The sequence below is a fragment of the Nicotiana tomentosiformis genome, chromosome 4, assembly GCF_000390325.3.
Source record: "Nicotiana tomentosiformis chromosome 4, ASM39032v3, whole genome shotgun sequence".
NCBI lineage: Eukaryota > Viridiplantae > Streptophyta > Magnoliopsida > Solanales > Solanaceae > Nicotiana > Nicotiana tomentosiformis.
In genome coordinates, this window is record NC_090815.1 from 87,034,371 (window position 1) to 87,039,644 (window position 5,274).

The following is a 5,274-nucleotide window of genomic DNA, read 5'->3' on the forward strand; positions in this document are numbered from 1 at the left end:
AATAAGAAAGTACTGAGGCAGAAATAGCATACACGTATATAGCATCATGACTGAGAGCATGTGTACAATTAAGGAAAATAGCTCAGAAATGGCAATAATAGCCCTATCATGTCTCGAACAAACAACATGTAGACTAGATAATCTGTCTAAAACCGGCCTCGAATCATGAACACACCAATGCATGTACACATGCCCGCCATCTAGCATGTACGTCACACCCCAATACCTCTCATAACAAAGTTTCAACAGTTAAATACCCCCAATCCAAGTTTAGATATGTTACTTACCTCGAACAAGTGAAATCAAATACCGAGCAAGCCAAACAATACTCTAAAAATGTCATCCCGCGCGAAACAACCTTCAAACACCTCGAATATAAGCAAAATAACTTAATATCATATATAAAAGTCATAAAAAAATAATTTCAAATAACAGACCTTCGAATTTTTACAAAAATAAAAAAATTAACTCAAAAAGTCAATCCGAGGCTCGCACCCCAAAACTCAAAAAAAAAATACAAATACAAACACCCGTTCCGATACGAGTCCAGCCATATCAATTTTATCCAATTACAACCTCAAATCGACCTTCAAATCATCAATTTATGATTTAGAAAAGTTTTTTTTTTCTAAAATCCCAAATTTCTTCAATTCAATTCATCAATCAATCGCTAAATTCAAGGTTGGAATAATGAAATTTAAAAAAATCCGAGTTAAATATATTTACCCCAATCTAAGTAGTGAAAATCCCCTCCAAAATCGCCCAAACCAAAGTCCCCGCAATAGTTGTGCCTTTGTGCTCAAATGACCACCAGAAATATATACATGTACAATAAGTGCAGAAGTGTAGCATGAGTACGTAAATCAACGCGTACCCAATAAGTATCTAGCCCAACCCAGAAGAAGCAGTGATGAGGGGTCGATATTGACACTTACTAGTGGTTAAATAAATCAAATATAATAAAGTAGACAAGTATGAAACAAGGTAAGTACACAGTGAGAACATATATAGGCAAATAATATGATATACGATTGAACAATGAGCGCAAAGCCCTCAAATACTGAATACCTCCTCAAATGGAATACGTAACGGTCAACACCAAATCAACAATCACATCTCAAGACAACATAACGCATGAGTAGACAGACTCCTTATCATGTATTTTGCACGGTTCTGTCGTGGTGAGCGGCCCGATCCCATAACAGTAAAGGCATGAATTCTTGATGTGGCGTATGACCCGATCTTTTAATAGTACCGCTGAGGTGTTCAGCCCAATCCCATAATCGTGTTCACTGCCGAGGGTCGACCGGCACGAACTATAGATGGATCTCATAATACTGTGGAGGAAAACAGCCCGATCCCATAATGATACTGTTGAGGCGATCAACCCGATACTTTACATAAGTCTAATCTCAGGCAGAATGTATACTAAAGCAATGAAACAGGTAAGAATAACCCAAATAGTATAATTAAAGCATGGCGTGAGTCTATGTCTACCCGAACCCAATCATAAATTCTAACATACGCACGGACACTCGTGACCTCATACGTGCGTATCCCCCACAACATGTAGCACATAGCAAATACAACACCTACATGGTAAATTCCCCCTCACAAGGTTAGACATGAGAGTTACCTCACTCCGAAGTTCCATAACCGTCTCCAACGCCTCTCTAACACCTCAAACCGATGCCGAATGATCCGCAATTAGCCAAACAACGTGATAATCAATCAAAATATACTCCAATACTCATAATTTAATGATTTATAACAATTTCCAACTCCGTTCGAAAAGTCAACAATGTCAACCCCGGGCCCACGTGCCCGGATTCTGAAATTTTTTGAATATAACTTCTACCCATAACTAGATTTTTCTTCAAAATCCCACAATTTCTACAAAATTTCATGTTTAAATTATGGGTGTTTAACGGGCGGGCTGGAGCGGGCTGGACACAAAAAATTAGCTCGTTCGTTTAACGTTGCGGGCTATTAGCGGGCTGTACTTTTTTTGTTTTTTTTGTCCGTCCGGGTTCGGCCTTAGCGGGCTAGACCGGGCCATGGAATTTTTTTTTTAAAGTAAATTTTGATTTTCTTATTCAATATTGTTGATACTTAAGTGTTTGCAAACTTTTAAGGCTTAGAATTAAACTTTGAAGTTTAAAGTTTTAAATTTGAATTTTGAATTTTATAATTTTAAATTTTAAATTTGAAAGTAAGTGGCTACAAAAAATTATTTAATAAGACCAATAGGCAATATGTAAGGATCAAGCTCCGAAGACTTTCATTTGATATTTTTATTGAATAATATATAATACTTCAAATTAAGTTGCAAGTTCTTTTTTGATTTTGTTATTTTTGAACTTGCAAATTAAAAGTTTACAACAATTATAAAAAAAAGAAATAGTATATCACATGCTTTGCATCATTTTGGTAGGTTCATCCATGTCAACATGAGGTTCTTGGTTTCCGGCATTGGTTGAATCAGAACCATAAACCATTATATCTCTAATTTCTTGGTCCTCCGCTTTATCTACCTCGTCACGCCCTTGATTTCGTCGTTCTGATCTTATCCAATCTCTGAAGCACACTCGAATTTCCAAAGCGTTGCTACCCAATGAATGACGGGTATCTCCTAGTTGCTGCCTTGCTTGGCTAAATGCGCTCTCTGATGCGACTATTGAAATCGGCACATTTAGCACGTCTCGAGCCATGGCCGAAAGAACAGGAAATTGATTTGAGTTGCTCCTCCACCAACCCAGTGGTAGAAATTCTTTTGTGCGAGGCTCTGCTGACTTTTGCAAGTAGAATTGAAGTTCATCAATATTCCTGCTACTGGTTTGTTGATGCTCTCCTAGTGTAGACTAAATCAAATAATCTTCAACACCATCATTATCATCCAAAGCACTGGTCCCAGATGTTGAAACTGAACTTGAAGGAATATTTGCATCTACAACAGAAGAAGCATCAACAATGTTAGCATAATAATTATATAATATTACTAAATATTTGTGTAGATCAGAAATACAAGTATCAATATCAGGAGTTTCAGTTGGTCCAATATCCATATAAGAATATAAAGCAGTGATTAATTGGCGACAAGTGGCCATTTTGATAGAAGGGTTTAAAATAGTACCAATTAGGTAAATAGGGGGAATTGGGTAGAAATATTTTTTAAATTTATCTAGCATAGATTCAACAACAGAAGTATATCCTTCTTTCTTCTTCAAATTATGTAGTAAAAGAGAAATTTCAGCAATATGAACTAAACCATTTGTAATAGTAGGATAATAAGCTCTAGAAAACTCAAGTGTAGCCACGTAAAATTTTTGTAAAAACTTTACAACATCTTCAATGACATCCCAAGTTCTAGATGTTAACAAACGGCTAGGATCAGTACAATGAGAATTAGCAACTTCAGTTATAGGCATTCTATATTTATAACAATATTTTAAGAATAAATAAGTATAATTCCACCTAATAACTATTTCTTCAGGCATGAGTCTTGGTTTTAGTACATAGTGTACACTTTTTTTTTAAATGCATTTAATCTAGGACTTCTATTATTTTCTTGAATTACACCAACAACTCTTCTAACTAAAGTGATATGTTCTCTAAATAATTCAAGGCCACTCTTCACAATCAAATTAAAAATATGACATGCACATCTAACATGAAATATTTCAGGAAGTGGTGGGTGTAGAAGTAATTTTAATATTGTAATAGCAGCATTATTGTTAGAAGCATTATCAAATGACACACACAAAACTTTTTCTGCAAGATTATAAAATATAGCAACTTTATGGATAGTATTACTTATAAATGCACCAGTATGATTTTGATCTTCATCATATTTAAAAGCAATAATACGTTTTTGCATACAAAAATTATCATCTATCCAATGGCATGTAACAGTCAAATAATCATTACTATTTATAGCACGACCAATATAAGAAGTAAGAGAAATTCTACAAGAAAGACTGGCGAACAAATAACATATATATGGCTGATATTGTCCAAAAAGCCTAAAGATATCAGCTCTACAAGTACTTCTAGGAATACCTTTAAACAAAGGGTTATAAATTCTTTGAACATAAGTAACAAGATATGGTGAAGCAGCAAAACTAAAAGGTAAACAACCTAAAACAATCATTTTAGCTAATTCTTCCCGATCTTTCTTAAGATCGTATTTACCCATTAACCCTCTAGTCCCCGGGTTAAGTTTTTGTTGCCCATCTTCCTCATCTACTCCCCAATCAAGAGGGTGGTTATCTACCATGTGCCTACGAAGTTGACCCGTTCCCCCTCCCTTACCGGTCTCATGTTTATAAATATTCTTACAAATTCTACATCTTACATAATTTTTATCTTCTTCTAGTCTATCAAACAAATTCCAACACTTACTTCTTACTCTTCGATTCTTCTTAATAGGGAGGGGAGGCCTACTTGTATTACCACGACTTCCACTCCTAATATTTTGAGTTTGACTAGCATTACCAGGTGTAGCTGATGGTGTTTCAAGATTATCAGGTGATGGAATATAATCTAAATTATCATCTAAATCATCATCTATACCATAATTTTCTTGAACTCGCTCATAATCTACATTTAAATTTTCAGGTGAACTTTCAGAAATATGTGTAAAGCTACTAGAAGAATAAGCACCACCTCTTGATCTTTTGGAAGCTTTTTTACTACCACCTCTACTAGTGCACGCTTTTTTGGCTGCTCTAAATATATCCATTATGTAAATTAAATTAATAATTCTAAATTATAAAATAAATGTACACCAAAGAAGAGAAAGATATAGAACGAGTGTACCGGGATTCCGGATGCCGCACTAAATTTGATATCAAAAATCAAATTTCAATTGATAGATCGATACTTGATAGTTGATACCACACTTCACTTGAATACTTGATATTTGATAATAATAATTTTGTAATGGCTAAACTAAATATTTTATAAAACTTGAAATAATAAGTAATTGAGAATTTAAGAACAATAATCAATAATATCAAGAGAGAATTAGAGTAGTAAGAGAGTGAATTGTGAGGAAAAATGAAGAAGAAGGGGGGCTATTTATAGTTTTTAAAAGGTTAAAATTATAATTTATCAAATACTAGGGGTGTGGGGGCTATTTTCTTAAGGGGTAGGCCGAAATGGCCATTTCTACAAAAAATGGTCGTTGGCCAACGATCATATTTGAATTTGACCGTTGGCAACAGTAAAAAAAAAACATTAAAAACCGAGCTGAACCGGGTTGTAGCCCATTAA